This window comes from Tyto alba, unplaced genomic scaffold (genome assembly GCF_018691265.1).
Source record: "Tyto alba isolate M040663 unplaced genomic scaffold, T.alba_DEE_v4.0 Super-Scaffold_7, whole genome shotgun sequence".
In the NCBI taxonomy this organism is placed as follows: Eukaryota; Metazoa; Chordata; class Aves; order Strigiformes; family Tytonidae; genus Tyto; species Tyto alba.
Window position 1 is genome coordinate 13,182,711 of NW_024881328.1, and position 23,966 is coordinate 13,206,676.

At 41.3% G+C, this 23,966-nt stretch overlaps 1 protein-coding gene across 8 annotated transcripts in view; it reads left to right on the plus strand.

The window, feature by feature from the left end:
• Positions 1–23,966, plus strand: part of SEMA5B (semaphorin 5B) — a 270,332-nt gene that overhangs the window by 100,995 nt on the left and 145,371 nt on the right. Inside the window, exon 1 of one of the 8 annotated variants that reach the window (XM_009968587.3) lies at positions 23,360–23,489. The exons of the other annotated variants lie outside the window; for them this stretch is intronic. The gene's annotated coding sequence lies outside the window, so the exon portion shown is untranslated. Of the gene's footprint in view, positions 1–23,359; positions 23,490–23,966 lie in introns of those variants that run through there. 8 annotated transcript variants of the gene reach the window in all.

The following is a 23,966-nucleotide window of genomic DNA, read 5'->3' on the forward strand; positions in this document are numbered from 1 at the left end:
TTCTCAGTTTGCACGTGTACCAGTTCCATAGCAGAATTTATATTTTGATTAAAAAGAAAAGCCTCTTGGAGACAGTGTATTAATAATGAACAAATTCCTTTTTATGTCTCCTGGATATAAGGGGACCTCGAGCCTCTCCCTGGGGAGAAAGAATGATCTGAACAGCCCAGCTAGAAACCTTGGAGGCAGCAAGCACACAGGAAAGGCTGGTTTATTATCTTTGTTCTTTCGTTGCTGTACTCAAATCCCAGGAACAGTGTTACTTTGGGCCATAGATACTGTGCTGTGCATTTTTAGGGTAGATTGAGAAAAACACCTTATCATAATGGTTTTAAAAAACAGTGATAAGAGAGGGAGAAGAAGAAATAATTTACATTAAATGCTACAGTGCTTCATTTACACAATATAATAAAAAGCAAATTTTGTGATTCAAGTAATGATTGCAGGTTTTTAAACTAGGCTTTAAAGACTTTATAAAGGAAAGGCTTTTAATAAGTGATGAACATGGATGATAATACGCTTGAAAATAGAGAGAATCTTTATTAAGTTTGACACATTTGTTCTCCACCCACCCACTTCCCTGATACTTTATTTGGTACCTGGATCACTATCACAAAAATACACCAGTGAGACAAAGCTTTAGCTGGGAAACTACATGGGAAAGCACCAGCTTCTGTGGCTGCCAGGACACGGAGAACATGACATTTTGGGAAAAGGCTGTAACACCATGGATTCCCACCGATCAGAGCAGGGGTTGTGGGGCAGCTGAAGCAAGTGGGACTCCGCTTCCGGAGCCAAATTCATCGCCAGATGGTTTCCATCTACATGTGTAAGAGATCTCTCCTACGCCAATTGTTGAAAGATTAAGCAGAGAGCTCACTGAGACATGAAAGTTGCTCTCCCCGGACAGCCGTTCTGTTAGAAAATTGGCAGCTGGTGATGCTAGCAGGCGTTGGGGCTGATGGGCAGAGCCGAGCTGCGCTTCGTTAGGGCCTGATTCAGAGCATATTGATATCAGTGGGTGCCTTCGCACTGGCTTGAAGGATATGGCCTGGGCAGTGCTGGAGCGAGAAACTTTGACAATCATTTCACTGTTTCTTTATCTTTTTGAGGGTTAGTTCTGACTGTCATCAGATTGGGACTTACTGACCTGGAGAGGGGGTGGCAGAGGGAGAGGCAGAGCTGTACTGCTGAGCCGTGCAGCAGACGGTAGAGCCCTCCTGCTCTCAACCGGTAATAAACTGATGCTGGTGTAAGGGAAACTGTTCCCACAGCTACTGCCTTTTGATTAGATATCTGAGAGTTGTGAAAAACTTCCTGTAATGAGGGTGAGCGTATCAGACAGCCCTGCCCAACTGCAGTTTTGGATAACTTAATTTTACCTGCTCAACTTGCCTCCTCATTTCAGTGGAATATTCTGCTCTATTTTGCCTAAATTATTAAAGACTGATGAGATTTCCAACCTAGAAGTGGCTGCATTTCAGTGATGGATGAGTTGATTCTTGTGTGGATATAGTAATCAAGGCATTTTTAAGCATCTTCAGCATGAAAGGCACAATATAAATGTGAAATATTATTTTGTGCCATGCAGCTGCTCAAATCTGAAACACACATTATGCCTCGGTAATATAGACAGTGCTTAAGACTGTTAAATTAAACTATTAAGGCCTATAGAAAAAACAGAGATGACAGAGTGCAAATTAAATCTGAATTATCGTTAAATTGCTGTGCCAGTAGTTTTCAAACGCATTCATAGTGACCTGGAAGAGAGCAGGGGGAGTGGAATGACATTCACACCTCCTAATTGGAGTCATTATCTGTACTTTGTTATCATGCTGCCCACAACAAGGGCATCACTGGGACAGTGGTGACTCTGGTAGGGCAGAAGGATGCCTGCGGACCACAAGGGATACTTAGGGATGTAGTGAGTGTCCTGACATCTTCCTGATTTAAAGCCAGGACATGGCCAGGCAATCACTTTGTCAGATAGATAGTTTTTAAAGGTGATAAATGACTGCATGCACTTTTCTGTGCAGGGCAACTGAGGTGGGAAAGATGGGGCACGGCGCATGGCTGGGTTGTGCTTGTGAGAAATGTTGGTGTCCCAGGGACATGCCGGTCCTTCTTCCCCTCTTCTCTCCCCTGCTAACAGCCCAGGATCAGTGCGGGGCCTCACTGGTCCAGGGGTTTGTAATAATTCCAGCTATGGGCCTTCATGGATTATCAGGTGGAAAAGGGGCTTTATAGGTCATCTAAATAATCTGCCTGCCAAAACGTGAACATGCCTGACGGTATGTTCTCAGGTGCTTTGTCTGGTTCATTTATATCCTGCAGCAAGTGATGAAATTTTCAGAGCTTACTTCGGAAGTTTATACCTGCCCCATCCTCTAATAAACACTCCACAGTGCATTTTAAAATTAAGATTTTGCCTTTTCCTCATTTCATTACTCATGATAGTATCTCCATGTACCTCTAAAAAATCCCTTTCCATCCTTAATCTTTACAAGCGCTTGCAGACATGTGGATATCTGTTTATTGTGGGTCTACCTTATGCCAATCCATCAGTTTGCCTCTTGGAGCACTTTATGACAGCGGAAAGTGATTAATTTTCAAAGCAGACACAACCTTTAATCTGCAGAAAAGGAAACAAACTTTCCCCGGCTCCTTTGCTGATTGAATCTGGAAATGAATGAATGATACCCGACTCAAATGTGTTTCTAAAATAGTTTTCATTAAATATAATCGGTCAGTGCTGATCATCAAAGGTGTCTTGAAGATTGGCCTGTATATGTATATGGTACTAAAGTCAGAATGAGCTCAGTGATCAATATTCATCCAACATCTTAATCTGCTCAACAGTATTAAATGGATTTTCCCAACGTCCCCGAAAGCGGGGAAATAATGTAACTCTTGAGCAGGAATATTAAAGCAAAGAGGATAAATGTGATGTCCAAAGCAGTGCCGTGCAGCTCCTGACTTGTATCTTTGTACCCACCGTCCTGCTGTTTGTCATCATCAACCGATGAAGTTACAGCTGGGGAAAACTCCCAAGGATGTCCAAGAAAAGCCAGGATTTGGCAAAATTGGAGAAAACATCTCAATGTGGCTTCCCCTGTATATGCTTTTGTAGTCCCAGGTCTGTCAACTGCTCATTGCCAGTGGCTGAATTGGGACTAAATCCCAGTGCACACATAGTCTTAGTTCTGAGTATAGTTTATTTGTTTTCTGGGTGGTTAATTAGATGTTGGGCTCCTGTACAAATGATGGGAACACAGATCCCTGTCCTTAAGTCCATCCCTTGCTATACTGCTAAAATGCATTTCCTGCTTCCAGCATGGGACTGAACCTTGGCCCATGAGAAGCTAAACTCAAATATGCAAGTCATTTTACATACTGCTGCACTATAAAAATAATACTAACTTTATATGCATATACAGTTAGCTCAGTAATGGCTGGAGATCTGTGTTCCTCCCTAGACTTACTGTAGGAAATCTTTTCAATTTCCCTGCTGCAAAACGAGAGGGTAACTAACAGTGTATTTAATTTAGTTATTTAAGGCCAAGCCTGCTACGGGACATTTGTCTGTGGCTATGACTTCTGGAGAGATTTGAATGAATGACCAAGAAGAATCTGATTCATCCAGTCATGCAAATTAAACTATTTCAATAATATGAGGGCTACTTTTCCTGATCCATAGTAATTGATGAGGCTCATTATATGTTAATATCACTCCTTTTTTTTTTTTAATCTTATGTGTAATTCACTACAGTGTTTCAATGTGAAGGTATAATTAAGATTCAGATGGCAATTTCATTCTAGACTGCTCTCTACAGTAGCTTAAATAAAAATTAGCACATGGGATGCTATTTTCTCTAGAGGCAGAGAAAAATATTCTTTTTGATAATTCAGATAGAAATCCATTCAGTCACTGCTGTGTTTTCTAATTGTGAAAAAATGCAAAGTACGACCTCTTCCAGGCAGGCACTGCTCTTCCCCCTCCATGGTTCAGTGCCCCTGCTGAAGGTCTTGCGTTCAGCGCAGCAGCTGGGGCTCAGTTCCTAAGAGCACAAAACCTCTGACTTTCCTGTCAGCTGTGACCAGTGACCAGTTCCTCCACCTATATCTTAACATGAATTATCGGCGCACATGGTGCGGGTGGGTACAGCAGCCAGCCACTCCTCTGCACGACCAAGCTGCTGGTGCGCACCTCGTTGCATGAACCTCCATGAAATTTCATTATACACAGTGAGGGTTTATGTGGGGCTTCAACTGGGCAAAAGGCCTTGGCGGTGAGGGCAGGAAAGGTGTGTGTGTGTCTGCCTGCCTGTGTGTGTCTTTGCTTTGCGCTGATCTTCTTTATGACCAGGCTCTGGCTGTATGTGGGATTTGATGACTGCCTACTAGTTGACTACACGCATGAGCTTATGCTGGGGATGCAGCTCACCCTTGACAGAAACTCTTTGGAACGTAGTGCATGAAAAGAGCAAAAGGAAATGTTTCTGTAATATTATGCAAGGAAAGACAAATGTGGGCGTACATGAAAACATCCATGTGAGCCTGCTGACATGGGCAGGGAGGGGGGAGATGGGAGTTTCTGTACTTTTGTAAAGTGAGTAAAATAGTCACCACCTGGTAGTGGGAATTTCTGAAGTGGATGGCAAAATCTCATCTGTTTTTTTGCAGCAACCATTTTTTGGAAGTGATTGTTTTGTTGCTATTTCATTTAGGCTGACATCAGGTGCTTTATGAGCCCCGTTTCAGAGGTTTTCCTTGCTGGTTGCTTCAAGAGAGCGAGCCCTCATGTCTGGAGCACAGACCTTGTGCCAGTGTGAACTGCGGCTGCCTGGCAGCAGTGTTGCTTGGCAGAGCAGGCCAGGTTGTTTCTCTGCCCAAAGGGACCTGTGCATTTTCCAGCACCCTCAGTGTGAGGCCTCGTGGGGGTTCATAGGCTGTAAAATACAGAAACTGTCCCACCAAAGAAATTCAGCTGCCCCAGGGGTAGAAGAAGAGTGGAAGGGGAGAGGCTGCCCATGGTGGGGGCTGCGGCCACCATGTGTGCAGGGGTTGCAAAATCCCACCACCATCCCGCTGCTGGAGTGGATGAGATGATGTGCAAACACCTTTTTCAGTGAGACAAGTGCTGGAGGTGCCTGTAAGAGCCAGAGCGATCATCATCCTGCTCTGCAGTGGGGAGTGCTGTGCAAAATCACTGAGCGGCTCTCTGACTCAGTTTCCACTCCTGTAAATTGGAGGAGATATTTCCCAAAGATGTTGTTAGAAATTATTATATCACAGCGATCCTGTGGTGTGATGGACCATGTTAGTCCTTCAGAGAGACAGCTTTCTGTCTGAAAGCTGCTTTAAAGATGTAAAAAGAAATGCAAAGATTTGGCTTCACTTTGCACCATGTGGAAAAGCAGGATGTGTCTTTCAAAAAAGGAATTTATCACAGAGTTGTAGTTTTGAAGGACTGCAGGTGGTGTGGGTCGTGTTCTCCCCTGGTGTAACTGCAGCTCCTGTGCCTGGCTCACACAACAGCAGGTATTTGTGGGTGCCTGTCCATGCAGGTAGCTGCAGAGGGAGTGTGCTCTCTCTGTGACTTGTGCTGCACCATAATGTGAGTTTTGGAACTGGGCCTGTTTTTAATAAATTGTACCTTTTCCTCAACTGCTTCCTGTCTAAATACTGTGCTCTAACCCAAAAATGAGCAACCGTCACAGCAGCTGTCAGTAGATTTTTGTATGTTCTCGGCAAAGACCCTCTGAGGAATTTCCTTATTAAACAGCTGAGCTATCAAAAGTGCCTTTTCCTGCCAAAAAGGGCAAAAAGCACAGAGAACTGAACGAACGTTCAGTGAAATTCTGTTGCAGTATAACGAGACCAGGACTTGGAATGAGATCTTTCCTGGTAGGTTCCTTCTGCAAAGAGAGTCAAAATAATATGATAGAGTCTTGGGCATAAAACCTTTATCATCTTTGCTTTGACACTTTGAGGGTATATCAGTACTTTTGGGGTGTTGCTGATGGATACTGTTGCCCCTGGAGCTGAGCTGGGCTGGGGGGATGTTTGTAGGCCATCATGTGCAGTGATGTCTTGGCTACTCGTGGACAAACTCTTTTCTGGAAGGCTGGGGAGTGTTGTTTCAGCCTTTGATGCATTTCACCCTTGAGGAGAGAAAGTACTGACCTCAGTTGTAAGAAAACAAGTGAAGTTTATCACCGGTTGAGTCTGTAGCTTTTGGAAATTGAGTAGAACAGACCAGGATACTCCAGCCTCGAAAAGAGATGGACCAAGTGGACATGTGGTGGAGATCCAGCAGACAGGAGAGGGTATGGAAGTAGGCAAGGGAGGGAGAAATAGGAAGAATGTGGCTTCAGATATCTGGAAGTCACTCTTTTACTTGCTGTGTTGTTTTAATTCTATAAGAGAATTGATTAGACAATTGTTGTTGGATGGAAACCTCTGTGAAGATCAGGGCCAGGTGTGACAGTGAAGGAGATGGCCTAGAAAAGCATTGGGACAAGGTTTGCTAGAAGCAGTATAAAGGCAGAACCTGCATTTTTGCAAAAAAGGAAGCAAAATTATCTGATTTGAAACAGAGGGTGATGTTAAAGAGAAATACTGTGTCTGAGAGACAGACAAAGTGATCACATGAATTAAGACTACTCATTTCAGTGGTAGCACAGAAATGTGCTGTCTGCTTTTATTCTGTCTCAACCTGGTTTTGGGTGTTTTTATTCTGTGTCACTGCCAGAGGGTATCCTTTAATGATGCTCTTCTGTATGGAATTCAGGAGCAGGGCTCTTTTTCGGATCTAAGTCTTTCCATTATCTTATTTCTTTCCTAAGGGAGCAAAATTGATTTCCAATAAAGCAGCTGGTTGATTTTTAAGATTCTAGCACTTGTCTATTTGTTTGATCTTTTGGTTTTCCATTTAATGGGTTGCTCTCTCTGGTCTGCCTCTAAATGATTTTCACCCAGTCTGTGGACATGGACTGCAGCTCCACATCCAGGCTATTGCACACTGCATCCCTTCTCCAGGGACTCCCACCACACTGTCAGATATGAAAGCTAATGAAAAACGTTGTTTCTCCTTTTCCTTCAGTGGATTTGATTTTTATTCATTTTGTCCCTGTCTGTCAGGACTGGATGAGTGGTAAGGAAGGGGGAGTCGCTGAAGCCCTTTCATCAGAGACCCTGAGCACACTCTGCTTCGCTCTCCCCTATTCCCCAGAGAAAATTACCACTTTTTTATCATACTCCTGTATTTTCTTTTTGCTTGTTTTTTTTCCCTCCTATCATAGCCTTTCATCCTTGTTGCCTCAACTCCTCCTTTTGGCAATGAGAGATCCTTAGCTTTGAGGCATTTCCTATTTTAGTGAATATATTTGGCAGAAATAAACATCAGAGCATGGTCCAGGCCAGCAGTGCAATACATACCTTGATATTTCTTATTTATATCTAATTAATGTTCACACACTCAAGCCCTCCAGTTTCCAAGTTAGAACACTTTTTTTCTCTGTCTCTGACCACTGCAAACTCTTCCTTTAATTGGATAAATTAAGTAAAACATTTATTCAGGTCCATAGGCAAATATTATAATAATGTGTGTCTTAATTTGCTGAGAGTTAAAATAAGATTTGCTAATGAGTTCTCATGGTCTATCATGAAGCAATGAAGACTTGTGAGCCTCTGAATTACCACAGAACTTGAATGAAAAATAGGTGTGCTTTTTTCCTCATTGCTTAACTAACCTAATTCTGCTTTCGATTTCAACTGCTTTTACATGTTTGAGTGACTGGGATTTTGCTCTTCTTTCCGCATGTATTTGAGCCAGCAAAGCGATCACTCAGTTTTGATCTAATAACCACGTAGGAGATGGGGGCCACTTGGCTTCCTGTAATTTCTTGACCCACCACCTATTGAACAGAGAAGTAACACAGAATTGATACAGATGACTTGGCTATAAGATCTCAATATACAGGATGTCAGCAATAGCCTGAAATATCCTGCCTGGAGAGCGTCAGACGTGAGCATTGCCAACCCTGACATCACCTGCCTAGGGAGGCTGCGCCATATCAGTTCTTCTGGCAAGTGGCTCCCTGGAACAAAGAGAGATTAAATATGCTAAAGAATTTTACTCAGCTGTGTAAAACATTATTAAAAGAACTTTCAAGTAAGTTTTGTGTGTTTCTTGCTCTCTGGCTGTGTAATGACAGAACGCCAGGCATTGCTGGCTGCTTTCATAGGTGTGGGAGGCACAGACGCTGGCGTGGTGACGAGGCTCTGCTCCTGCATTTTTAAGAGGGCATTTGCTGGGGAAAGGCCTGCACAAGCTGCAGAATTACAGCAGCTTTAGCCACGGTTATGTGGACAAATCCATTTTCATCCAGCAATATCAGCAGAGTGAAACTGGGTAGGACTGCAAATTGTTGAATCCATTGGCCCGTGGTGTAGCGGCCAATTTCACACTGCTGCCCTCAGGGACACGGCGGACGTTGCTGCCCGGGCAGACTCGCAGGCACTGCGATTTCACCTCTTGCTCTCCTCAGAAAGTAATCAACTTGACTTTGTGGGTTTGGATTTTTTCTCCTGTGTTTCAAAACTTCAGCACATCTTCTGGTTTCGTATACAAAACTCTGTTAACACAGGGACAATGCCTGTTGCCCTCCACACTGAACTCTTGTATTATGATTTTCTGGAAACTTCACCGTTTGGGGGATCCGCATCAGTAAAGCTGTGATAATGCAGAAGTCAGCTTGTACTGAATTGCCTGAATTTGGTGGCTAACCTGCACTGATACCAGTCCATGCTGCCCCAGCTTGGCTGCTTTCCTTTCCAGATGCAGCTAGGCGAGAGCTGGCCCACTTCTGTCTACACTGCGTTGCAAACGCTCTTGCAGTTGCATTAGAGTCTATGATGATGATGATGATAGCACCTATTTTGGGTGCAAAATAATGCTTAACAAAATTTAAAAGGCAACTTTCAAAAAAGGAGAGAAAAAGGAAAGAACAGAGAAAGTAAATAAAAAGAACATACCTAGGTCAGCTGCATGCACAACTTTTCATCGTTCTTGCAAGAGAATGGCAAATCTTTCCTTCCTCTGCAGTTCTAAGCTGCTGAATTTCTCTGGGATCTCTGATTTACCCCGATATCCTCTCTTACAGTGAAATCAGACTCTTAATCTTGCTTATACACTATTTTTATGGTTGAAAATCCTGTCATTTTAACATTTCATCTACTGTCTTTATTGCACTGAACAGAAATAATAGAAGATAAAGAAAAACACCAATGGGAAGTAGAATGAAAACTGATTGATGAGACATAATGTAGTTAAGCAACAGATGTTAAGCACCGTTAACTGATTGTCTTATTATATTCTTCCAAAGGCTCATCTCCCCTGACCCTCACAGGCCGAGCAATCTGTATGTGTGTACAGCAAGTCAATGCAAATCAGAAGTAAAGCATTTGCCCATAGACTTATAAGGAGCTTTTCGGTTAGACAGTGGTGGTATAAATGCCAGCCTGATCTGATCTATTAGTACAGTTGAGTCTAACCTCTCCAGCCTTTTAAACATGGAAAAACAACAGCCCTAAGTGGTTGTGAGGTTTCAATTACATTTGCACCCCAGAGGGACGCAGCAGTGACCTGGTGCTGATGGATTTATGAGTATGTTATCTGACAGGAAGGTGGGTTTAAAAACAATTGCTGCAACATGTGCTTAGTTATTACACTAAACTACTTTCCTTGGCTTGGACATCTCTATTTTTCTCCTCTTGGTAGGCTCAGGTAGTTCAGGGGATTCAGGGGATTCCTACCATTGATATGAAGATTATTTTCTCATAGTTGTTCCAGAAATTGAAATCAAAACAGAAGTAATTTTAGACATTAAAAAACCCCATACCAACGTTTGGATTACCAGCACGGTGAGAAGCCTTTTGCTTCAGATGTTTTTTTTAAAAGCTGAGAAGATTATTTTCTCTGAGTAGTCTGAGTAAGAGTGATTTCAAATGTAAAAAGATGAGTTAGATTTTTGTGAAAACTTTTACATTTAAATCTTTAGAATAAACATGCTTCATTGATATATTGTATTGCCCACATTATATCATACAAGAGTTTGGTTTACTTAGCTGGAAGCCATAGACGATTATTCTTGAAAGTTATAAATTGCTTTCCTGATTCCTCTGGAGCCTTTTAAGCTCTTTTGAGGCTAATCATTATCAACTGAAGAAGTAAATGTTGATGGGAAATAATTAAAACATTTTAAATGGGCTAAAAAAAATATACAATTGTCATTACTATGAAAGTGTTCAAATTAAATAGTAATATTTTAGCTTTCTCTAGTATGTCACAAACCTACATGTGTACATTCCAGCTCAAAACAAGTGCCCAGTGTAATGGTTTCAGTTTTACAGATGTATTCACCGTTAGCCTATGCGTGAAGATTACTAAGCAGTTTTTAATTAACTTATGTCAAACGTTGCATAGCGGTACATCAACAAGAACTTACAAGAAGAACAAATCTTCATTCAGCTCAGATCAATACATGTACATAATTCATTACACCTGTACAGAAATATCCTGCAAAGACACCTTAACTCTGACCCATGAGGCTTTGCAGACAGCAGATGTCTATTTTAATAATTATTGTAGTAACAGACATGAATAGGAATATACCCTCAGATGCTTTTCCATGTAGTAGCACTTAATGGTGCCTGTATGTCATCTATCTGCTTGCATTAAATTGTGTAAGTTACCTCTTGCAGAGCTAGGAGCTGAACCAAGCATTCCAGCCATATTAGCCCCAAATAACATCCTCTTTGATCTTGTAATAGCTTGATGAAAGTGAATGGCATGGATGTGAGCTTTGGATTCATCTGAAGGTGACTCTTCCTTCAGCAGGCTCTAGTTTTGCCTTTTCAACTCCACAGAGCCTGACTGCCAGGCAGTGTCAATGCATACCTATGTACTGTGACTTTGGATCTTTTCAGCAGCATTATGGCCCAGATGTTCTCAGGCAGGTTGTGTAGCTGTGCTCCATTCTGCTGTGACTACGTTGCTAATGATACCTGTCATACACATTTTTAAGATGGTGTGAGTGTGTCTGCATCTGGTGCAGGGTTTCCATGGTAGATCAACCCTAAAATGTGAGAAGCTCCTCACTTGAGCTGCTAAGACTACAAAGCACGATTGGGATAACCAGAAGAAGGTGGTATTGAAAGTTTCTAAGCTATTATTGTTGTATTCCAGTAAGGACTACAATGTGGGAAGAAAAAAAGCCCTGATACTATTCACTGTGTGATGTTTTTGAAAACACTCCTTCTGTTTTGCTACAGTTTTGTCTTGGCCATTTGCTTTTTCCTCTAGTGGAGGGCAAGTGATCAAATCTCTGACAGTATCAGCTGGTTCAGATATCCCTGAGTACCACCACCAAGGTTCTTGCAGTGGCCTGGGTGCCAATACTTAGAAAGTGAAGGTCTCTGCACGGTTAAAAGTCTGATGCCTGAAGCAAGTGACTAAAGAGGTCCATGGGTGGGTATTTTTTGATGAGAGCTCACCTGTAGTGCTGAAACAAGGGGAGGAGAGGTGAGAAGAAATTAGAGCACCACGACAGACAATTAAATTATATGGACTTTGTCTCCGAGTTGCACAGAAAGTAGTTTGATGTAGCCAACAACTTTCCTGCATAGAAAAGTTGTCCTCTTATCAGTCTGTGCATGGATCAGTCAGGAACATGACATCTGCTTTAATAATTTCTCCTTACTCCTGTTGCCTTTCAAGTGGTCACTGAGGTACAAAGACAAGAAAATTTAAATATGTGAATAGCAAATAACAAGCAACTTTTCCAAAACTCACAACCTTGATAGAGCTCTGCAGTAGCAGCATTTCCAGTCCATTTTCTCTAGCTGATCCCTGCTGCCAACCCTACTACATCAAACAAAACTGTTTGGGACAAACAGGAGCATGTAACTTATCCATCCCTGCACCTCTCCAGCAATAGCCTCTTGCTGCATAAAACAATGGGCTATTTCCCTGATGAGGTGGAGAATATGAAGTCAGGGATTTTCACTTTGCAGTGTGATTCCTATTTGAAACTTGTGTGACCTCCCTGTGACTGCCAGGTTAGTGGCAATAACACATTTTACTGAGAATATTTGGCAAGGAGGGGTTTTATTTTGTGCTTTTCCTGTCTGACAGATGGTTTTTGGTTGAAGTAGGGGGAGAAATTCCCCACAGTAGTTGCAGGGAGACTTGGCCACATCCACTGGCATTAATTATAATAATTGTCCTTCATAATTAGCTGCGTGCCGGAGCTGGAGGCACAACGTCGTGTCTCTGCTGACTCCATCTGATTGTCGGGGCCTTTTGTGGGTTGCTCTCCCACAACTGGGAAACAGACTGTTTGGGCTGAAATTAGAGAGTTGTAGGTAGGCAGCAGCTGCTCTTGAGCTTTTTTTATGTGCTAGTTGGATGTGTGAGATCAAATTGGTTTTGTTCATTTAACAGCCTGTTCAATGGAGAAAGAAGAACAACACGAGCCCCTGTAACTGGTAACGCTCTGTTCTGATAGAGGCTCTGCCTTAGATGACACTTGTGTGTATTTATGATGCTGTAAATGATCGGTTCCTGTTCCCCTGCGAATGTAGGAAACAGCCCTACTATACCTACTTCTGGCGGAGAAACCCCTACTCATTGCATGTTTTACCAGCCTGTGTAGGTGGCATTTGGTGTGACCTGAACTTGGTGTAAGCATTTACTCAGTGAATACAATGCTACTGAAATTACACAGGCATTTTCTGCCTTGTAATTTAAAGCTGGAGTTGACCTCCCTTTCAAGACCCTCATATTTAACATGTAAGCCTCTACAAAAAAGCGGGCTTTCATCTGAGCCCTGAGCCTCACTGATGTGAAGAGCCCAGGCTTACACATTTCTTTAGCAGGGCTCCCTGCTTTCTGGGTTAGCACGCAGGTAGTCTAAAGCTTAGCAACCTTTCCTAAAAGCATTTCACATCAGTGGCAACAAGGGACTTACTGGGTACCTTTTAGACAGGGGTGATAATCTTCACTAGGAAGTGTGAATATTGCAGATGGGTTACTGCAATAACCCACATAAACTACACCAGTCGTGTGGATAGCAAGGTAGGGATGATGACTCTTACACTACTAAATTTTCCTCTGAAACTTAGTCCTTCATACCACACATAGTCATCATATCAAGCTACGAAGTGCAGAACTTTGCTGTCCTTCCTATGTCAGCAGAACTGTAACACCCTCCACAGTGTACAGCGCATTTGATCACATCTGCAGCAATGCTCTGAATCCACACAGTTTGCTTCACCCTAAAATCTCAAAGCATTTCACAAACCTAAGCAACTAAATTATTTTGATAAGGTGGACATGCAGTATAAGTACAATGTTACCAAAAGGAAGTTGGTGTTTACACAGGTTAAAAGAACTGCTCAGACTGTGCTGAGATTCAAGCCCAAAGTTCTTGCTGGCCAATCCAGTCCCTAAATATCAAACTTGCACCAGGTAACCAACTAATATGAATGATACACTTCTGCTCTTGTCGTTGGACTTGGAGTGGGTTAGAAGTATGTAGATCTGGCTCCTGCAATATTGTGTGCAAATTGGTGTTTCGTGTTCAGGGTACGGCATCAATGCAATATTGAAATTAAATCTAATTTGTGTCAAGCAGCCCTGACAATGTAGATACGGCAATGATGCTGTAGTGAGTGAACAGGTAACCAACCATGCTGAGCCACAAGATGGATGTTTTCCAGAGACACTCCTATGCAGTATGTTACAAAGCCTCAATGATAAAATGATTAACTTCCCAAAGCAAAACAAAGATACTCCACTTTATCTGGAGAAGAAATGCAAGGTGCCTGCCAAACCTGAACTGTAGAAAGAAATCTGTGCTCATTGTGCTCAAATAGGTCTTTTAGAAATAGCAATAAAATCACAGTTTCTTTTTCTTTTTGGCCTCATGCCAAGACAAGGCTGACACCAGGGATGGATCTGACTCTTTGCTCTGTTTGGTCTGGGGATGTGGGAGCAGAATGATACAGCTTACTGTGGCGCCTAAATCAAAACTTTCAGAGAAAGCAAGAAAATCTACATTCCCCTCCAGCATCAAGTGCATCACATGACTTCAGTTTATGATATTGCATTACATTATTAAAACTAAACTCCGAGGGAGCAGGTGGCCCAGTGATGTTATTTCACCTCCCAAGTCTGTTGACAAATCTGTCAACGTCAAGTGCGAATAAATTTTAGTGGCTGCAGTCTAAGGGTTTTTCAAAAGCAGTGAGTTATTAATTGTGATGGCTATTACTGTTAAATGTTTGCTTTTTGCAAAGGAGTTGATTATGATTTGTACTAGTCATTGTAGAGAGGAAAAAGAAACAGTTTTTTCTCTGAAGATGTTAAATTCCCAAACCATTTTGAAAGTTTGGGGGAGTTGGAACTATCTTTTCTCTAAACCATAGGGGATGTGTCTATGTCCAAGCTTGGAGGGTTATTTCTGCAGTCTCAGCTGGAGGAGAAGGCATGGATCAGAGCAGGAAATCCTTACTTGTTGCCTCTCTGCATTATGCATGGTTTAAATCAGCTCCAAATTGAAAAGAGAAATTTAAATAGAAAGAAACCCCATATCCAGTGTTCTCAGTATTCAAGGAAAGAAAAAAAAAAAACACAAAAAAAAACCAAGGGAAAGAATCTGCATCTCAATCTCATTGTTGTTGCGTTAAAGATGTACTGAATTTGCAGAATGGCTGCAGCAAGTTGTGAATAATGTATGAAAAGGAAAAATTGCTTCCCTGTGCACAGAGAGAATGCAAACAGCTGTGCTGTTTGCTATGCGCTGGTTACACAGATACACCGGCATCGCTGGGGACCCACGAAGGAGAGTGTAGCAAATCCATAGTTCCTGAGTTTTCCCTCCTGCTCTGGCACCAGTCCTTAAGAAAGTTTCTAATGACTTTTATTGCTTATAATTAATTTTTGTTCCTTTTCTCTTCTTTTCTCCTCTTCTGGCAACTGGCCACTTAAAGGGAGGAAGAGAGAGTGAGAAACATACACAAAGAGACCAAATAAGAAAACGTGAGTCTAAATACATTAAAGCTAATGTGGGTTTTTTTTAAAGCTCATTTTTCTCCTTTTCAGTGTTGTTTATTTACTGGTGATGAAAGATGTGAATCAGTAGGCTTGGCAAAAGTCAATGTTGTGTCAAAAGCCAATGACATTTGGTATTGTAAACCAGACCTTGATTTCTATTGCCCCTGTGTTCACACACTACCTTGAGTAGTTAATCTACTTTGTTGATATGACAAGTGAGAACCTGGTCAAATACAGGGTTTGTGCTTCAGCGCATCACAGGTCAGACCTTCAAATTTTTTTCATCTTGATAGCCTCCTGGCCAGAAAATGAGACCTGTGCCCAGTTATGTGGCATCTTTAAAGTGGTGTTAAGTAAGATTTAGGGCTAGCAGGACACCTATTTTTTTCAGAAGGTTGTCTGAACTCTGGTCTTTGAAAGAGAAGGGGAACGAATACAAGCCCATTACTTACTTAGCTTTCATTTAAATGAAATAAGCTTTTAAAAAAATGTAAATAAGCTTTAAATCCTACTGTCTGAATTTAAATAGATGAGTGTATAGTGAAATACAACTTGAAGAGCAGTCCCTCATTACCAGGAGAACCTTTTGTTTGATGTGGAGAAGAAAACACTGACAATTAGTCATTTTTATGCTTTCAAAGCATTGGTTTGATGGTGCCAAACTTTTTCTGACAGATCTCGTCTACTTCAGTTATCTGCCACTCCAGCTTATGAGGTTTCTAGGGCAACTGACATCTTCATAGTGAACCACCCAGCCTATTCTCAGGATTCACAGAAGGCTGCTCTTAGAGGTTCTTTTTCCTTTAGCTCTCATAGATTTCAGTAGCTCATTTTCTAAAATCACAACAGCAAAGTATTGTTATTATTTATGAGCACAGGTGAATGATTTCTTTTCTTGGATTTTTGCAAGGCTGATGGTTAGGAAGGCTTCAGCTTTCTCCTCTGTCAGGTGTCTTCATAGGTGAGGGGTCTTGACCAAGAATATTACTTGTAACTCTCTTGAACTTTGTTGGGAGTAACATTAGCTTCACTGCTCTGGAAAAATGCAGTTATCTCAGCCTGTGGGCTGGGCTTCTTGTCTGAGGAGCAAGATAGGTGGAGAGAAAGGCAGAGGAAAGAAGGAGCTCTGAGCTGGGACTGCAGAGAGAGGGAGCTTCTGCAGACTGTCCATGAAATTGCTTCTGTCAAAGAATCAGTGAATATCAGTAAATTGATATGGTGTTATTTGTATTGGTAGAGCCTGGTCCTAAAAGAAGAGCTAGTTTCCCTGCTAAAGGAGATGGGAACCTTTGCTCTGTTAAATCCACAGCCTGTTTAGTGAGTTCAGTAAGTTCAATGGGACTCGGTGGTTGCAGAATGCTTTTTCAAATATGTTTATTCTGTGGATCAGGAAAACCGTTAACCATGCTACCTGGAAGAAATAAATAATCTGATCAGTCTGAAATTCCAGATTATGGAGGGGGTAATGTGTATACATGTTATGATAATCAGCTGTCTTTGGATCCAGAGTCTCTGTTGTGAAAAGTACTTTCTTGTTAAACATGATCATTTTATCATTCCATGTAAGATGGATAGATAGTGTTAAAGAGATATAAGGAAGCTGCCCCACAGCTGAACACAGTCAAGACAAGAGTCTTGGAGTTGCACTGATGTATTCACAGAGACATTCCCCTGTGTATTAATTCTGTGTTCCAGTGGTGTCTGAGAGATCTTTGACAACACTTCTAGGCTGGGTATTGTGTATTTGAAAAGCATCTAGCATGTTGGTGGCAGCTATTTAAGAAGCAGTATTCTTCATTGCCCATTGGTATCGTTCTTCCTGCACTATTGGCTGTGTAGAGGCAGAAGCCGAACAGCAGTGATCATTGAGGTCTGCTCCTGGTTTCCAGGCCAAAATGTAACAAAGGGGCTTGCTGGCTCATCAGCTAGCCAAGGATAAATGGGTACCATGCTTTTCACCAGACCTCCTCTATGAGGTGGTAAAGGGGCAAGGAAATGCAGAATTAGTTGTTGAAAATAAATGATAAAGTTACTTATAATGCTTACACTTCCAGATGGAGCCTGTTTGCTAACATCATCCACCCCAACCACTAATGCTTCCTGCTTCCCTGATGAGTGTCCATTTTCTACTGCTGGCTTGGTGTAAGAATATCATGAATAGGATTTTTTATTTATTAGCTGTGTTAATGTGGCACATAGGAGCTGCATTACGCTGGGCACAGTACAAACACATTTATTTAGACTTGTGTGAAAATTACTAATGAGAAAAGATGGCTGGCCAAAGCTCTAGGCGTTCTGACACCTCTGAATAAAACAATGACATCCCAACAGTGTTTAAAGTGATGATTCCAGCAGAAACTCAGCCAGCTGCTTCCAGAAACTCCTACAGCATACCATTAGCCTTCTCTAAATAGTCTATAAAACAGAAGACTTGACAAATGGTAGGAGATGGTCTTTACCCTGAAGTGTTTACAGTCCAAAGCCTCCATCCTTCAGAGAAGTGTCTACTTATATGATGTTGTCCAGTGAGAAGATGTTGTTACTTGTCATCTGTAAAATCATGCACATCTCTGGATGGTCAAGTCAGAAAGCAAAGAGAGAAGAAAATAAAACTCTTATTTGCTTGAAAAGAGGGAAAAGATGGAGACTTAAAGTTGAAAGGACTTGCCTGAGGCCCTGTACAGAGTCAGTGGCAGAGCACAGAATAGAAGCCAGATGTTCTGAGTCTGTGACAATATGCCTTAACAAGAATTTAACAGAGTGATGTTTTCCCTCAAAGTCTGTTTTCATTTCCCTTTTGAATTATCTTTTTCTTGTATTTTTATTTTTTAAAAGGATATCTAAAGAATGGCATGAAGAGTTTCAAACAAAAATGATACACTGAGGAATCCAAGCTCTGGGACATTGGCTTGGGTTCTGATTTACCATGAGCAAGAAGAGCTTCTCTGAACCTAATTCTTAGGCAGGAACCGCAAAGATTGCAAGAGTCTATAAATATTTGCCTTATTTGCAGTGAGGAGTACAGGAAGTTCTGAGTTAGCCTAATTTAGGCTTCAATATAGGCTATTTATGTACTACCTCCTGGGACCACCTCTGATTACTGAAAGAGTGACCTTATTGGAAACCAACAAGTAGGTCTGCAGTTAATTATAAAGGGTTCAGAGCTCTCTGCAAGAACCCTAACAAAGGTATTTTTGTGGATGATGTTACGTGTTTTTATTTAACAGCTCAAATCAGGAGAGCTAAAACAGATGGCATACTTATTACTGCTCTCTGAGAACACCTATAGAAAGACACTGATAATAACTGAGAAAGGCCAAGCCTAATAGGTCAGGAGTAATGGCAAAGATCAGTCTGTCTGGGCTCACTAATTACCATCTGAAAGCAATAATGAACTGGCCAGTGGGGTCAGGAACAGGTGATGCTGTGTAGAGAGGGAGAAAGAGGGTTTTGTTTGTCTTCTGCATCCGGAAGAAGTGGTTTAAACATTGTTACCTCTTTTTTAACTTTATGGTAATGTCAGTGACTTAATCTAATCTAAATGTGGCCTTTGGAGAAAATATGCTCTAGGATTTTTCCAAAATAATTTCCTGTAGGAAAGAAGACTCTCTCTGAGTAAAGTTCAGAGTAATGTCTGAAGAGAGAAATGTAAAAAGCTGGCTTATGGGGCAGCAAGTTTATACATGGGATGATGCTCCTCTGGGGCATTATAGAAAATGATTATACCAGATTTTGTTCATCAAGGCAAAGTAAGCTAAATCAGATACAAGGCGAAGCCCTTAGGAGGGGGAGGAACGTATTCAATTTAGTGAGGCAACTGTGATAGTAATTAAAGCCCAGATGGAAACCTTTGAACGTGTCTGGCGTCTGTGTATCCGCTGTGTTTTTTGTGTTAACTTGACATTATAAAAGGAGCACCCAAAGAATAAAGAGATGGTGTTTGAAATTTCATCAATCAAGCACTGTCCCAAATTTGTTTTATTGTAAACAATCTTCAGAAATTGCTTTCGGTGTATATGATACAGGCAGGGAGTTTTCACAAGTGGTAATTCACAAAGAGAGAAATTGTACATTATTTCTAGATTTGTCTTTGCTGAAATGCAGTCAGGATTAATCACACCATTTGCCAGCTCTGACTGTGAACCTCTTGTACTTTGGACATATGGATGGAATTTTATTCTGCTGTTATATATTCTCTCTGAAGCAGAGTGCTATGCTGTTTACTTTATGAGCAGATATACTACAAGGTTTCAGTAAAAAACCTTATAAAATTTAAAAATTAATGTAAAAATCAAGGATTAAAAAGGGAAATATTGTCCTACTTTTTCCCTCTAATACACAAGCCAAGAGCAAAGGATGGTATTGTATGGAAACACTGTTAAAGGGTTAGAAAAATATGAAGAGTGATTTGCTATTACTGCTGAATGGAGGGCTGGGGGTGGCTGTAACTCTGCTGGGCTGTCACACACCAGGAGCCTCGAGTGTCTCCTGCCTTGTGTTTGAGTCATTACTTTATCTGGAGCAGACAGACTGCTTCCAGTCCCAAATCCTCCAGCATATGCACTACTTTATGTCTAGTACAGTCATTGTGTCATGCTAAGATTTACTGCTACCACTTGAGTAATTGGAGAATTGTAGCCCATGCTCACATTTTTCCTGGTTTGATAGTCCAGGCTCAGGGTGCCAGCACCACTGACCAGCCTTCCATGTCAGAGCAAGGGGGAAGAGTGAGTTGTTTGGAGCAAGTCAAATGTACAAAAAAAAAAAAAGAAGAGAGAGGGGAGATATTGCTCTTTAGGTGTGTTAGATCACTTTTCTCTGTATCATCTGTAAACGTATATTTAGGGGCTTTTGAAGAAGTCTGTTACTCCTTAGACAGACCAGTTTATTGGCAATTTTGTGATGTTAGAGTTGCAGGCGAGGCTGTAGTTAAGCATGTGTAATTAGCAGCAATATTAATGGACTTTAATGATACTAACTCCAGGCAGTGGTGTTTTCCCCAAATTTTCATTACCTTTATGCTGATAATGGTTTATAATCCTTTGTACTAAATCCATGTTGCCAAAATCCTTCTGGTGGTTTTCACTTAAAGTATCTCCATGTGAGCATATTTCCCCCACATAGGCTGTCAGTCTTCAGTATTTGGGGTTTTTTTGCACTGAAATACACAGGGCCTCTTTGGCAGTCTGTATTCTGAAATAACAACAAAAAAGCCACTTCTTAAAAATACGAAGCTTTCTTTTAACAGAGACTTTTTGAAGAGCTCTGCTCTTAATCCACCTGCTCTGTGGCTATGTTTGCTCTTGTGCTCTCTGCAAGTGGTTCACTGCTCATTGATGAGAACTCAAAACCCTGAGTCCCATGACTCATGAATTTGAGACAGATTAAATTAAGTTTCAGATCTAATTTTTTTTTTTAATCTTTGTTTTACCTTCATGTTTAATATTAGAGGGCATAACAAGTGTATGCATCTATGGAAGGTGTGTTTTACATAAGTCAGGTTGCCACCTATAACCTTGGAAGTGGAGTTGCAGCATTCGTGGGCTCTCTGATCAATCCTCCGGAAGGGGATAAGGGACTTGCAAGTTGATAAAAGACTTGAGTGTAGTGCAGAAGAGGAGCCTGTTCCTGAACACCTTTTCAGTCAGCTTTTCACCTGTCATCCTGTGACTTTGATTAAAGCCAAACTAATTGTAATTAAAAAAAATTCCTTTTTTATTCCCTAGAACCAACATCCTGTGAAGTTTATAAAACCACTGGTTATATTTATGGCTCTTATACCTCCAAAGTGGGGCTGCAGAGCTTTTGTCCACAATTGCATTGCTGCCACAGGACTAAGGTCTGAATCTTGTATCAGTTGTACATAAGATAAGACTTGAGAGATTTATAATGGGAAAATGCTGACAGCTCTGTAATAATTTATTGCAAGGCTAATGGGCAGCACTGTAGTTCCTGACAGCTCCAAACCCTTGTTCTCCGGGATAGTTTGTCCTAATCCACTCCCTTTGCTGGATCTTCCCCCGCCTCTCTCTGGATGAATGGACCTAGGCTGGTGAATATCTATATTGCTGCATTTTCCTTTGGTATTTTAACAGCCTTTCACTTTTAGGACTTACTATTGTTGAAATTTGTAAGAGGTTTCAGGAACTTCACAGCAGAAAGGCTTTTTCATATAAGTTGCCTTTTTTCTTGTTGTTCCTTCCCAGCCCAGAGTATCTTACATATTCATTGTCACACCGGATATGCCAGCAGCAGCTTTACATTTGCGAGCCCTGGTACTTTGCTTCATCCAAAAAATGGGTAGACACCGAACAATACCTACTTTTTAACTTATTTGAGGAGAATGCTGTGAATCTGCATAATGGTCTCACACAGAAAGTGCTTTATCTTCACGAGTTAGTGAGTCAGTTTAGGGGTATTCTATTGGCAAAAGCTTTCAGAGAAATTATGCATGGTAAATTAATGAAGGCCGTCTGAGGTATTATTGTGTGTGAATGCACATGCCATTAGAATCAATGGCTGGCTGAAAAAAGTTAACGGTCATTAAGGGACTGTTAAAAAGGCCAGTGGACACAGATTTACTCTCTTGCAGGGCTCTGGTTGGGTTAGGTGAAGACAGAGATTGCTATTTGCCTACAGGCCACAGGACAGCCCAGGCTTTGTGCTTTCCTGTCCCCATTTCTCTTGGCTCCTGTCACTGGCAGATTTACAAGAGCCTGCAAGAGACCATCTTCCGAGCAGGTAAAGACCTTTGCATCACTTTTCCTTATTTTACAAGTTATGCGCTTGAAACCTCTGACCACCTCTGTGGGGATGTGAAATGGAGCTCTTTAATGGGGAAGCTGGAAAAGAGAGGGTACTGTTTGTTTTTTGATGATGCCACCCTATCTGATGATGGTGAGTCTTTAATATGTTGTTCATCTGAGTAGTGGGGTATTGCTTCCAATTTACGTTCAGATAGCAAGAAAATAAATCGAGCACTGTGACAGACCTAACCATGAGCCAGTGGTAGGGGAAATGGAGCACTAAACGCCAACTGAAGATTAGACAACTGTGTACCATTACTGGCAATTCAGCTGTGAATTTGTCATACACAAAATATAAGTGATGTGTGCTATTTTCTGGGCACCTATATTCCCCTGAGCTGTGTCCTTTCCCTTGAGCACTGTAGATTTTTTTTTCCCACATTGTATTTTGAATGGAGTGATTCTGACTGAAATAAAATGCACGGAGAAAATTAATGATTTGGTATCTTCTTGCTGCTGCCAAAAGAAATATAAAAGAGTCTTTGATCTGGAGGCTTTAAAAAAAGTGAGCTGGACCGGTTACTGATACTTACTGACCTAAGTAAGTGATAAAGCGACTGTGTCGAAGTTTAATTAGTCTTGATCAAGATAAGTTTTTAAGATTTAGAACTAGTGGCCTTTTGAAGAAGAAAGGCTTCTAGTTGTCATTTATGCCACAACATGTCCTTTTATCATACTTTATGTGTCTCCAGCAGGAACAGTTTTTATTTTAGAGCAAAAGAGAAATGGCTCATTTGATGGAGATTAGCATGGACAAGCTTACTAATATTTGAAGGCAATTTCTCTGTCTTACCTTTTTCTCTATTTCATATCCCACAGAGATTACCTCAGACTGCCGTTGTTAGTCACTGTTATTTATATAAAGATATGTAATGCATTTGTGCTTGTGTCTGTAACAGGGTATACAATTTCAAATTGTAGAGACTGGCAGGAATTACTGTGAAGAATTGCTTTCCAGTGACAGCTTTATCCTGCCTGTAATAAGTCATTGCATGTGACTTTCAATTAATCACGCAATAACAAAACATTGCGTCTGGCGACAGTGGTGTGTCCGTTAATACCGAGAAGTAAGTCTTGGCTTTATGAACACAAATACTGTTGTGTCCCCTGCCCACTCCTGCACTTTAATCAGCAAATCTCAACCCAGAAGGAACATTTCTATCTTCTCCTCTCCCCCATCATCCTCCATTGCGATCTATTAAGCTGCAATCCGTAACGTCTCATGTCTCTGTAATGGTCTGATAGTGTGTGGTTTTAAATGATTGCATGAATTTGACTTTGTCTCACTGCCTTGACCTTGGTGTCTTCGGTGTCTTCCCCTCCCTCTGTTTTCAATTTGGGAGTGGGGAGTTGGGAGAAAAGATGAAAGAGTGACAGAATGGACTTTGGAGATATTTCACAGGATGTTTAATGTTGTTCTTTGAGGAAATGGGGGAGACAAGAAGTAAGAGAGAAACCATTACTGGAAGACAAAACACAATGATTTGCAGGAGAAAAAGCATCGTGCTGTCGAGCATAACTGGCTCCATAGACTGAAGCCTGCCATGTGCAGGACCTCATTGGTAAGCACAGTGGAAACTTTGCAGTAATTCTTCGTCTTGCTCACTCTTCCATTTATAATAAGATTGCTAGGTAATATATCAATTTAAGTAAAACCCCCAAATCTCACTGTGTTTTACAGCTGTATCTATATCCTGAATGGAAACATAAAGAGGCACTTGGGTGCTCCGTGCTTGAAAGAAAGACACCCTGGTCTCAGCCACCAAGTATGCATCCCTGTTATTATATCCAGCCAAAGGCAGGAGCAGATTCTCACTCCACTGTAAGCCTTGGCCTTTTCTCATCTGATTTCTTTTGGGCTAGGATCGAGGTTTTACACCTTGCACAACATAAATAGGAAGTCTGGTAGTAATTAGTGTCAATGCTTTCCTTTTTCCTCTAAGAAGAAGATGAACTTAATTTTTAAAAAGTGCTTGACTGGACAGTGTCAGAAGAATCTCCTGAGCATCCTGAAAGCTGGTTTACAGAAGAGCATTGGC